Raw genomic sequence first — 13,910 nt, forward strand, 5'->3', positions numbered from 1 at the left:
TTTGTAAAAGATGACTCACAAAACATATAAAGAAAAGGATGCATTTTTAGGGAAGAGCTGAGCTCTAAGTGATACTACAATAAAACGAATTAAATGGACTCGATGATCTTGAGGTCTCTTCCAACCTAGAAATTCTGTGATTCTGTGTGATTCTGTGAAATATGAGTTGATAAAATTACATTGCTTTAGAAACTTTTTGTTACTATATTTATGGTGCTGTATTTAGACTGTACTAGTGAATTTCTGCAGTAGTGTAAAGGCAGGAAAAGGCGAAATTTGAAACCGCAAAGTAGTAGCGGCTCTTGAACATATGGCTCACAAAACAAAATTGAAAAATATTTGTATTCTCCCTAAGGAAACTGAATTTAAAAGTGAGCACAGCTCTGTATAAATACATGGGATCAATGAGCAGGCAAGTTAAGTGTTTTAATTGAATACTAGCAACAAAGTGCAAAATGGCTACAAGCTAACAATATGGTACAGTTAATTTGGCTCAAACATTTTAAGATGTATGCAGTTTAAGCATTAATCTGACATACATATTCCAAAATCCTCTTTCTGCTCACCAGCATTAATGTAATAATGGCAGATATGTATAAGATGCATGAGTACATATATGTAAACACGTGCAGACACACAAGTATCCTAATTTACAGATAAATCATCTCATACAAATAACTTTGAAGCACAGATTGCAGGAGTTATGAAATGCCAGTGAAAGAAGTATTCATTCTGACTTCCAACAGCAACTTAAAAGAAATTACAAGTGATGTGTATTTCCCTAAGAATACAGGTGAGTGAACAAAGAGAACTACCATTCTCCAGTTAAATGTGAGTAATGATATTCATTATAAAGATAAGACCACATGCTGTAGTTAACAATGCTAAAATTTATGAATAGGACAGTATCTGCACTGATCTCCAGCTATCTTATCTGAACTATGAGACATTTGCTAGTACTTCTGAAGTAGTCAGCAACAGGTTTGTAAGCAATTCACAAATTAACAAGTCCACGCAAATTTATATGAAAAAAATAATACAAGTCACTGTAAAGATGTCTTAATAGTGACACAAAATCTGTATCAATTGGGTCAACTCTATCAAATCAATGGAAGTTGCAACTTCAGGGAAAAAGTCCATCAAAAAACAGTAGCTCTAGCTCACTGAAGCTCTAGTCTAATTGTTTGGGGGCTCTTGCAACAAGAGAAAGAACTTTATAACACTTAATTAGCTCTGAAATAAAGACTGGAAAATTTAGTTCCAACTGTGTCTACTTCAAACAAGTTTTAAATTTCCTATGAGGATTAGTTTAAATCACGTTCATACAACAGGTTTCAGATACTTTGACAAGGTAGTTCATATGACTAGTCCCTAGACCTTACTGGCTTTTCTAATTGCACCTGCCAACCTATTGTCTCCCAAACCTTGTATCGCTTTTCTGATGGTACTCCTGACCTCAGATGCTCAGTGTCCAGAGAACAGTTCAATACACAATGTGTTCAGTGCCTCCTGTTCCTGCCCCTCTCCAATGCTCGTTCCGTTCTCACCCTGTTCTGCACTATGCTGCGTGCACACAGCCATTGTCAGGGCTGTAGGACCAGGCCAGGGAACAAAACAAGATTAAAAATAAAACTTTTCCCTCCTCAACTTATTTATTTTTAAATCTAAATCACTTCCCTGATCTGATTTGATGCATTTCACACCTCACAAGCAATTTTCAGGGGCTCAGCAATGGAAGATACAGTCACAGAAAGAAACTACTTATACTGTCATTGCAGTATCAGGGAACTAGATTTTCACTTTGCACTTTAACCAGCTGACATCCTGGCAACAGAGTAAGTGTGATAGGAGATACAGATGAACAACTTACTCCATCTCAAGTTACTGCCAGTTGGGTTAAGCTCCCCTAAAAACATCCATTTTATTTTCTCGTCTTGTATCTTCCAAAGTCATCCTAGCAATTCTGTTAATGGAGTATCAGATAGTTTTAAAATAAACTTACAATATCCACTATATTCTTAACCACTTATTTAGGTAACACAGTCACAAAAACATCTAGTACAGTAAAGTAAACATCTAGTACAGGTAAGTAAAATGAAGACTAAATTAAAATAAATTTGAAAATCTTAGAAACCATTCATTAATTCACCTTAAATACCCCCAAAGTATTTGTCTATATTTGATTTACTATTACTTTAATGATCTCAAAGAACATCACTTTCCCAATAAAATAGTGCATTTTTTTCCACGAAGCTTTTCACATGCACAGCCTGAACGCACGCACATTCTTACATGCACATTCTCCTGGGCTCAACATATTTGACTGTCTATCTGTTAAATGATGGCTGTAGTGTTTAAGTAGCACCCACAGCAAGGCAGATTGCAACTCCGTGGATTAGTTTTAATTAACTTTTTAAGTTGCAATAATGTGGCCTGGCATGAGGCAACGAAATGACTTTAGTACGCCGGCTGAATGCCTGCAAGACTTAGGCAAGTTTCTTGAGCAAGGCATGAGTACTGTTGGAGTGGATGGAAAAAGCAGGCACCAAGCACAGCTGAACACCTGAGCCCTCCCCTGACTGCAAATGACTGCCCTATGTTCCAGAAACCGCAGGATTTTTTAGGTCATCCCTAAAACTGGGATTTTAGGTCATGTCTAACCTTGTGAATGTATATAGGTAATAATAAGCTCTATATAAGTAATAACTTTTTAAATTCAAATCTATTTTTATCCATAGATACAAAGCAGTAGAATTTAGTCTGTATTATACTACTTTCAGCTAGCCCATGTCATTATCAAGTGTAACACTTTTCATTCATTGTAAAGCCCCAGAAAATCTTTTTTATCCACAAAATCTTTGCTCATTGGAATATTTTTGAGTGCTAAGTCACCAAAAATGTACTTTGTTATCGCTTTTACTGCCACTGTGTGTGTTAATATAAAAGAAATATAAAAGAAAACTGAAGAAATCTTTCTGCATTGTTTAGACTTAGCAATGCCAAGTATTGTTCATACAACCTCTATTTTAATTTTAAGCACTCCTCCATTCCCTCATTTATGATTTTTTTTCTGGTAATATTAGTAAAACAAATGACACAATCTTAACCCCAAAAGCCATCACACAGCAGGCATTAGGATGCCATAGACAGCCAGAGGTACTTGGGTGCTTCCATGTCAGTATTTAAATTCTGGCCAAACAAAACTTGGCCATTAGTGTTATTTAACAATGGCATCAAAGCTGTCATCAGTAAAATTAGAAATATTAACGTAAGCATTCCAAACAAACAAAATCATCTTTAACTTTGAAAGTCACTTGTCTTACTTTCACAGGACCCTCAGGCATATCTTCTAGAAGTGAGAAGAAGAAATCTCAAATAAAATTTATACTACTCACCTACCTGCTGCATGTTTGTTTTCTATCACAACAATTACAGAAAAGAAATTATTGTGCTGAAGTTTGGTGCAGCATACATTTGGCCTTCAGCATGATGAGGTTACTCTATTTGAGTAATGGTCCTTGAAAACAGAATATTGTGTACTAGTGAGGGCCAAATCTTCAGATGGCATAACCTGGCATAACTCCACTGATTCAGTAATACGGATCATAAACTCTCTGAGCAAACGATGTATCATTTTATGCCTGGAATGTGCCACTCGCATTGTGGATGTTATTGTAATTCAGATAGAAGAGATCTACTAATAGCTGAAAAACATGCTTTTCCAGAAAAACATTAAATCAGCTTCTAAGTAAGGAAAACTCCAAATAGTAGCTCATCAGAAAAATTAATCTTATAGATTATTGCGATAACAATATCAGTATTGATATGTAAGAACCATTATTCGTTTAGAGTAAGCAGCATTTTTAGCAAGTTCAGTACTAAGATCTTCCTATGACATTTTCCCTATAACTAACATCATAAATTACTTTTTCTTAACATGCAAAATTTGATATTAAGCCATGTTTACAGAGGTCAACTATTTGTTAGTGTAGGTATTTCCTTATGAAAGATGATAATCATGAGAAGTCATGTATCAGGCCACCAAAGAGGGAGGATGTGAAGCAAGTGTACAGAAATGGGAACAGTATTATTATTATTATTATTTTTTTTTTTAAAAAAAAAAAAAAAAGGACAAGGATGAATACAGAGTCAGAACCACAAGAATACAATCCAGATATCCAAATCTGGTAAGAAAAACAAAACAAAACAAAACAAAATCCTGAATCACTCCCCTAATTTAGAGCTGAGCAAACTGTAAATTGATCCTGCAATAGGAATGTGATCAAGTGGTGTTAAAAGAAAGGGGGGAGGGGAAAAGAAGGGAGAGGGAATACTTTACAGTAGCAACTGGATGCTTTCTCATTTTCCAAGGTGCAGAAAAACAGAATTTATAATTGAACATATAGGATTAAAAACTACTATTTGCTCTCTAAGCACATTCAGTTCTGACTGCCTGCTCTTATTAACCAGCTTGTCACCAGAAAATGTTCCTTATTAAGTTGTCCAAGTAATAAAATGTTTCTGTTTTTCTTCATATAAAATTAATGTATCCAGACTGCTATTGTATTTGCCACACTCTGCACTTTAAATGTAAATATTATCAGTTATTTTCATTACGAAACTGTTGTACTGATGAATATACGGTTAATTCAGTTTTCCTCCACCAGCTTTGTTCTATTTAAGCAAACAGCCAACACCCTTCTCATGAACCCAGAAGACTGCACTCTTTTGGGCAAAACAATTTCTGCTATGGCACTGTGGTCATGTTGGAGTTAATTTAAGTTTCACACGGTGAAGTCAAACAGGCAATACGAAAGCATCTGCTAGCACCAGAATTCTGAGTTTGCTACTATGATTTCATAATGTACAGGGGAAAATGGTTCATTCTGCTAGAGCTAGCAATGTACCTTCGTACTTGCACAAGTACTTTTAACCATACTAATGACCTGTAACACATTTTCAACTCTTTGAGTTGAGGAAGACTGGTAAAGTGTGAAAAGATAATGTAAACAAGGGAAAGTCTCACCCAAAGCCAGATCAGAGTTGAAGGAACTAAGTAAAGAAATTGAATCAGATTTAGCAATGAAGCTATGTGGTATCACAACTGAGAAAACAGTATAAATGTGTTTGCTATGGCTTCATGATTTGTTCTGAAATATTAAGTTGACAAATTTGAAAGAGTACTTCACTGCCTATTTCAAAACAATGTACTCATTGTATCACTCTTCTGTTTACATTGGAAACTCAGGTACACCTTTTAATTGCTACTTACCCATGTACTTCCACAGTACTTCCATGATGAAATGTTTTAGGATTAAGAGAGGCAACGCTGACAGAATAGCAATTTCAGGAGGCATTACATCCTGTGAAAGACAGCGTGATCCCTAAGGAAAAGGAGAAGGAAGGAAACATGAGGAAAATTTTGTTGCAGTTTCAGGGGTCAACATTCCACACAGAAAGCAGCCACCTTAACATGCTTAGAGATGATCATTTTTTCTGTGATCTGTCCAAAAGTGCCCATTGTCTTTTTCTGTGACTTTTTAAAATATTGGTCCAGCTTAATAAATTTATAGCATCTAAACAAACTTAATCTATGTAATAAAAAGTATGAATGATATAACTGTATGAAATGCATGAAAATTATGTTTTTCTCTTACTTCGTATTAAAGATATTTAATACAATACAATTTTCTATCTTTCCTCCTCCCCATCCTAAAACCACAGAATAAGATAAAGACTGTTTAAACACCTTAACATTTCAGTTTTAGACCCGTTTTCTGAACATTCAAGTTTAGAAGTGTTTGGGTTGCTTACAATATTCCTGACATGATTTTGCTCTTACGTCATTGACATAACCACGTAACTGCAAATTAAGCCAGAAATTTGCCTTTTAAGAGACATGGCAATATTTAATGAAAATCCCCAAAAGCATATTCCCACACATTGTTTCACATGATTTTAAGATGTATAAGGTCAGAAAAAATATACTTTAAAAATGATGAGATGCACAGATATTGGGCTATTTTACTCAACTTTGGGAAAAGACGTATAACAAGTAGTTCTTTACAGAAATCTCAAAGTAGAAAATACATTATCTGATCCTGATAAAGAGCGGGAATAATAGTCAAGACCCTCAGAAAATCTCATTACATTAGTAGCAAAGAACAATAGGCGAAAAAAATCAAAACATTCTTTTTATCAGAAATGTTTACTATTTTACTAAGTTTGATTTTACATAACATTCAAAAACTTTTTCATATCATTTGCACAAAAAGCAATCTTTTTAGACTACCAGATTTCTCAAAGTGTAACTTGTTAAAACATTTCTAAAATCCTAATTTAAAAGTGTATAAATTATCAACACTCTCTATAATATCGTATTATTTTCAGAAGAGTGGAGTACTTTCTTCTGATTCCTCTTAAATAACAGGCAGCAGAATCTGTTTAAAGCTGAGCTTTCTATGCCCATTTTGTATTTTGTAATTTTTGTCCAATGCTGTATACAAACTGGGCTAAACAGTCCCTTATCCAAGGAACTCAAAATACTTTACTAAAGGAGATAAGTAAAACATCAACATTTATACTCCATAGAGGGAAGTTGGTCAGAGAGAGGTATAGAGTTAATAACCTGAGGTCACAAGTCAGGTCACTTGCATAATCCTGTTTTAGCATTATGACCAGATACTCCATTACTGTCACTTGAATGAGCATAGTTTAGGGGGAAAATATTTCTTAGAATACTAATTACAGTACTTGCAACACACCTGAAAAATCACTGAAGGTCTTGAAAGAACTGAACTAATTATACATCCAGGAATGTCACACTATGATACAATCTGGACTGATGCTTTTCCTGTGGATTTAAATAGGAAAACACATGTTTGCACCAATTTTGTAATGATTCGCCATCACACAACAATTAGTTCACTACTCCACAGTCTGGTTCCTGAAATAATTCTGCTCACATTGTTAGGAGTCATTGTCATAACTTCACTGCTGTGGACTTACATAAGTGCAGGGAATTCACAGTCCTTGTGAAAACAGAGCAGCACTTCCTTCTGCTGATTCTGGCTTTCAGACCTTCCAGCACTATGTATTTCCTAGCCACCGTGTTTTTAAGGTTTAAAGTGCATCTGTTGGTTCTGCAGCTTATAAAAATGGACCTGTAAATTAAAGTGGCAACTTTGAGCCACTACATCTGTCTCTGAAAGAAAAAACAAAAGAAAACAAAACAAAAAATTATATCCTACTATCTTCTGTGAAGGTTTAGTCTGTATGAATGTAGCAGCCGAGAAGCAAGTCATTTTTCATGCATTGCAACAGATCTTCTTAACATTGTTATTTACATACTATTGATTTGTTATGTTTGGCCATCTGTTTGTGGGTGAAATACTGTACGCATATTTCTCTCTCTCTTTTTTTTTTTTTTTTAAATTTGATTTTGTTTAAAAAGCTTAACAAAATCTTCTCTTTCTCCCCTCAAGAATACTCCATGTTCTTTTCATCCCATTGGAAAAATGCTACATAATGATAGCCCAAGACATTAACAATACCCTCAGTGAAGTATCATCTGTGGATTTCCTTCGGCTCTAAAGCACTGAATGGATAATTCTGGATCCTTTTTTCACTATAGAGACATTTTTCCTCCTGTACAATTATATTACACAGAAAGTGTGGTTTCACACCATTTAACTCTTATGTTCCTCTGTTTTAAATATTCTAAGATTGCCATTTTCTTGAACTTGTAAATACCTTTAAACAGCAGATCAAGACTGCTCAAAAAAACAAAGATATACATTTGACAAGGACAATATAAAATTTGCATTCCACTTCAAATTCAGCTAGAAGAAGACCTGCTATACTAATACCCTGGAAGCAATATCTTCTATAAATCCTTTAACAGCAGCTGTTTTGAACACAGTAGCTGATCTGAAATGCCCTGTGATTTAAATCCAAGTAGTACACAAAGTAATCCTCAAACAACTGAATCCTATTTAACTTCACAAAACACCTGAATTTGAATGTAAGAAAAGCAACCATTTCTAAAACCCCACTTTTAAATACACATTTAACCTTAATCTCTTTTTCTACCTCTTTCTTGAAGCATACCACCTGTATATCCATCTCAATTATATGTTCATGTATATACATATTTTTAAAAGTATAATGTATTCAGCTTACTAAGAACAGTTTCTAAGGAGAGTTTTCCTCAGTTCTAAGACTAACTCTACAATTTTCAGTGCCTGATCATACTTTGGACAGCAACAAGCTGTATGCTCTAAACTGCTTTCTGAGCTGGTAAGAAAGAAGTATTTATTATGTTAGCCACTGTATTTTATTTTTTTTTCTTTTCTCAGTACAGGAAATTTGCAAAAACAAATAAACAACAATGAAGCAAACAAACAAACAAACAAACAAGAAAAACAACCCACGAGTAAATAGAATTTCTAACCAGGACCAAAACATGGCATTACAAAATTCATAACAAAAGAAAACTGGACAGCCACCCAAACCCAACTTATTTATGGTAAGATTTACACTAGTGTTGTATCAACACTTTGACCTACTGTTACGGTACTTGGTTGCAAATGCTGGGTTGATGCATAAAATCAGTGCTTAAAAGACAATGTCCTAATTGAGATTGCTTCTCTCTGAAAATGATAAGAAATGTAAACTTCACATGAATCCACCACCACTCCAACCTAAGGTGTTACAACTCCACTAACTTGCCCTCCTCAAGCTGAATAACAAGACATCATGCCAGGATAAGGACCCTATGAAGGTGTCAATTCTAAATCAGAGAAATATTTAATTTTATTGTTCATGACATTCAGAGGCATTGACTCATATCCTTGAAGCCCACAATCATAAGAATTCAAAAGCCAGTGATTCTCCAGCTTTTTAATTCTCATCTCTTTGCCTGAAGCTACTACCCATGGCAGAGTTAGTGGAAAGGACCACTTCTGTGCCTCAGCCATTTCAGTTCAACACCTAGTGTCTTAAATGGACCTTGGGAAAAAGTAGCAAAATTTCATGTAAAGGTCCACTTCTGTCAGATTTACTACACAGCGAAGTATGAGGGTGAAAGATTGGAAACGGTATCTTCTTAGAGGCTGCAGCAAGATTCACCACCATCTATCAATCAGACATCACTGAGCCACAGAGCCTCTGGAAGCTTGCATCTATGCTCAGTGTCTCCTGTCTTTCTTACAGAGAACTCAAAATAAAAAAAAATAAAATAAAATAAAATAAAAAAAGATAAAATTTGTAAAACCCAGAATAATTGGTCTAGCAGTGGTACTTTGTCTTTCTCTTAAGCAGAAATAGAAACAGTAATTCATCCACAGTTTGGCTTTCAAACACCACACGCTTAGGTTACTTTAAAATGATTTGTTTATATTAATAACTTTGCTGTGTATACAACATACTGCTGTTGTATCGTTTTGATTTGCATCATATTGATGCCTATTCAAGCCCTAAGAAAATCTATTGTGCACCTTGTAAGGTTATTTCTATGAAACAACATTTTAAATAAAATCAATAAATAATGTGACCTGAAGGTACAGTGAGCTGCTCACACTGCCTAAGAATTGCTAGGACAAGTCTCCCTGAGGCTCATAAACTTCCTGTCGCTTGTCTGTTAGGTTTCAACACAAATTTGAATGATTCAACTGGACACACTGGGACGAGTGAACCTAAAAGAAAACAGGAAAAATCAGTTCACCGACATGACAGGAATTCTGAACTTTCTAAAGTAGAGGAGCCATCAAAATAGCCAAAATGAAAGTGACATTCAGTTCCAGAGAATAGTGTTTTTCTACATGTGATTTAAAAATATTTCAGAAGCTATCTTCCTTCTCTTATGACAGCTACTATTTGTAATTCAGTCACTTACCACATTTTCATGAAATAAAAACTTTGTTCCACTTTCTTCTGTGTGCCAGGCTATTAAACTATTTCATGGCATGCTGGGGGATGGCATCAGCACTCTGAGTGGGGCAAATGTTCCTAGGAAGGCAGAAAGAAAAACCTGGATTTCATGTTCAGCTAATACAGGTAGGAAAACACTGTTACGTTCCAATGACTGCACTGATCCACACAACTCTGTGTAATCTTTTTGTCACTTAAACTTGTACACAGAATACAACTGTTCTCTAAAATAACTATGCTAGCACAACTGCTAACCTGAATTTAGCTAAGTTTTGCAAAGGTACCCCATGGCAATACAGCCTATATATCCTCCTGTATGGGATAGAGCAGTGCAAACTGGGATAGAGCAGTGCAAACTTTTAAAATGACTGTGTATGTGTACCCCAACTAGGCAGAGAAAAGATGTGCAAATTTAACTATACCAGCTACGGTGGTAATGTTTATGGACATAGGAAACCTTAGGTTACAACAAAAAAAACTTTTTGGATAGCATAGATTCTGCTAAGGTATTGTTTTTATACTGATAATGGCTCCAATGCCTGATGCTATACCAGTAACAACTACATTAACAAGAAAAAATTGTTTTCTTGATTGACTCACCTAATACTGATGCAACGTTTTTCTTTCTTTCTTTCTTTCTTTCTTTTTTTTTTTTTTTTTTTTTTTTTCTTGGTGTTGGCATTATCTACCAGCTAACCAGTGGCCTTCTTTGCTAGTACTGCCCAAACATTACAGACCCATAAGGACTAGGTATTTGAATGCAATAGATATAAAAATCAAAACAATTAATTTGTAAAAATTAAAGACTCAGTGTAACAACTTTCTCTTCTTGTTCTCTCTGTTTCTGTCTCTTTAATTTTTTACAAATCAAACTGCACTTGAAATTTATGGAGGGAAAAAGAAAACAAAAAAACTCCTCACTTAAATGGCTACTGGATGAAGACTCACAGTCTTTCATTTGTCCTTAGTGCTTATGCCCAGACATGGATACCACTAAGCACAACATGCTTTTATTCATGTATAGCATAGAGCTCTGAGAAAGCAGTAAAACAAGAGAAAGAAATGAAAGTTTATTAACTAAGCTTAGGACCTTCTAATTAATATAGTGATGTCTCAGCACCATCAGTGAGCTGATCAATATCACAATCAATATTCTCATTTGCAACTTTATGCAACTTAAGGGCAACAAGCTTCCACATTAAAAAAAAAAAAAAAAAAAAAAAAAAAAAAAGTCTATAAATCATGCTTAGCACACAAGGCAAATAATAAATGCTTATCCGACCAACTTTTCTAATGTTTACTTAAAGGAAATTAGCTTTCATCAGTTAGAGTAACTCAACATCAGAAACAACACCTATCTTCCAGTGCTGCTGAATAAGAAAAACGGAAGCCTTCAAATGCAACAGCTGTATTTACTGTATACTAGCCAGAATAACTGTTTCCTCTAATATTAATTCAAAAGTTCCCTCTAATTCTCAGCTCATAAATCCAAGGATAATCTACTTTGAGATTTTTTTCCAGATTACCATTTAGAAAAGTCTACAGACTGACAAATAAAACACTGATATCAATACTAATATGGCAATGAACCAACAGAATCCCAGGTAGCAGAAGTTTCCAAATGCTACCAAAGTAATGCCACTCTTTCTTTCTGAAGGCTGTGAGTTATTTCAGTAGAAGTCATCACCACCTCTATCATGTTACATTTCTATTGCAAAACTTTCAGTTTTCTAGGAAAATAAGAGAAGAAAACATGGACAAAATCTACTAAAATAGTATTGTATTTTGATCTTTTTGCATTCTCATGGAAATTGTTTTAAGAAGAGAGGTACACTCAGGCAGAAGACTCAGTGTGTTGTTTTATTTTTTCCTTTTTTTTTTTTTTTTTTTTTTCTCTTTTTGTGTTAGTGGAGTCTTTCTATGCAGAATGACAGTCCCATAATAGAAGTTAAATATGAATAACTTGGTGTATATGAACAGAAGTCAAACAAACCATCACAAATTAAAGACAGGAGTGAAAAAGAATGAAAAGAATGTGTTGGCTTTACAAACAGCAGAAAAAGTACAGTGATAAATTTGGTCATTTGTGTGCTTTAATATTTATTGTTATCACAATGTACACTTGGAAAAAGAGCAGCTAGAACTTAACCTTGGAACAATACAGCTGTGGAAATACAGGTCTCTGCCACCTGAAGCATAACTGAGTCTTCTTCAGCTATTTTAGTACAGGGCGTACGTTGCACAACTCTGATTCAATTGCAGGGACAGTGGCATTATTGTATACTGGTCAATTTACTACAATACTCCATTGCTCTTCTCCCTGACCCACAGATATCTATACTTATAAAAAAGAAACTACATTTGAAAGAAGAAAGCAGTTCCTTGAAAGGTCAAGAGTGTATTACATAGAGGACAGATCATAAAGCAATACAACAACACACTTGTTCTTTCAACTACACTCAAAACCATTCATTTATTTTCTTTGTTATAAAGAAAATATTGCAGATGTACAAGGACATTTTTATGGCATACAGTATTTGCCATCTGAGTGTGACATAGCAAGAGGATATGCAGTCATCTCCCCTGTACACCTGTATGGACACGATTTATTTTATTATGAAATAATGATAAAATGTACAACTTGGGTTAAACTTCTGAGAACTTCATAGCTTCTTTTTGAGCACATTTATATATGAATAAACACATATAAACAAATCAGGCAATTTACAGTAATCCAGAAAAGATTGATGAAACATACTTTGGTTAATAACTTTTGCTGGAAAATGGTTTAGCAAAACTATGCCAAATCCAAGTATTTTCAGCAGAAAACAAATGTTAGGAAGGGTAGAAATAGATGGTTTATTTTTTTGAAGAAAACATTCAAATTTTTAAGTACTGAGGAAATATTTAGATGACAACCTTCTGTCACTTGCATCTCCTTCATGCTTGTTTTCCTGTTCCTCACTTTATATGAGTGTTGTGGCTAGGACACTCATGTGAGTTCTAGTCTTGCTCTTCTTTGGCTTTCTTCACAATTAAGGTACATAATCTTTTACTTATTATGGTACATAATAAGTATTATGTACTTATTATTATTAGTAGTAGTAGTAAGTATTATGTACTTATTATTATGGTACATAATCTTATTCAAAAGATGTCCTAAAAATTTGAGATAGCACACTGTCCCTTGAAGAAATTTCATTTTGTATAAAATGCTTAAGAATATACTACAGCAAAAACTGGATGGAACAGCTGTGCCAGCTTCCAGAAGAGTGCTTCAATCATGCAATTAGATGGTAGAAGACAAAAATCAGGTCCAACACTTAATAGACTTTGTGAGAGTCACCTAACTCCTCTCATGCATGTAATTTTACACTTCCCTTAAACATCCAAAAGGAATTTAAAAAATCCTGAAAAATATTGTCTTCAGACTGACCCAAATGGATTCCTCTTCAGGTGGGCTTTTGAACTGAGAAAAGATGAATTATTGTAACTATACTGTGAAACCCATGTGCTATTCCCCAAGGCAGAAGTACCAAGTTACCCAACTCAACAGTCAAAAGCTTTGAAAGTACTAACAAAGAGGTGCAAAGAAAACTTGAAGCACAAGGAGGTCACAGAAAGGTGAGAGGAATATGAAGAGGCATGAAAATGTCTCTCTAGAATATACTGAGATGCACTTCATCACTTTCAAGACGAGAAAAAGAGGTGAACACATAATAAAAGCAAACTTTAATACTGATTAAAGTGAGAAGACTGAAATTCTGTTATCACTGATTTACAATTCAGGAATGCTTACTGATAAAGTGAATAATTTAAGATTTGCTATCTGAGATATACATATATATATATCAGATATAATGTATTACTGGAAGATATTAAAAAAATAGTTTTGCACATTCAGAAATAGTGTATATTGAACAGCAACAACTAATGACAACAAATCCTTCTGGCAGTCTTACAAAATCAGCTTTAGAGTG

At 34.5% G+C, this 13,910-nt stretch overlaps 1 long non-coding RNA gene across 3 annotated transcripts in view; it reads right to left on the bottom strand.

The window, feature by feature from the left end:
* LOC311434597 overlaps window positions 1–13,910 on the bottom strand; it is a 276,505-nt gene that overhangs the window by 100,739 nt on the left and 161,856 nt on the right. For all 3 annotated transcript variants that reach the window (XR_014691585.1, XR_014691586.1, XR_014691587.1), the window contains exons 4-6: window positions 9,896–10,008; window positions 6,765–6,853; window positions 5,273–5,384 (exon numbers count right to left, since the gene is read on the bottom strand). This is a non-coding gene — a long non-coding RNA (uncharacterized lncRNA). The remainder of the gene's footprint in view (window positions 1–5,272; window positions 5,385–6,764; window positions 6,854–9,895; window positions 10,009–13,910) is intronic.

The sequence above is a fragment of the Aythya ferina genome, assembly GCF_964211825.1.
Source record: "Aythya ferina genome assembly, chromosome: 1".
Taxonomy (NCBI): domain Eukaryota; kingdom Metazoa; phylum Chordata; class Aves; order Anseriformes; family Anatidae; genus Aythya; species Aythya ferina.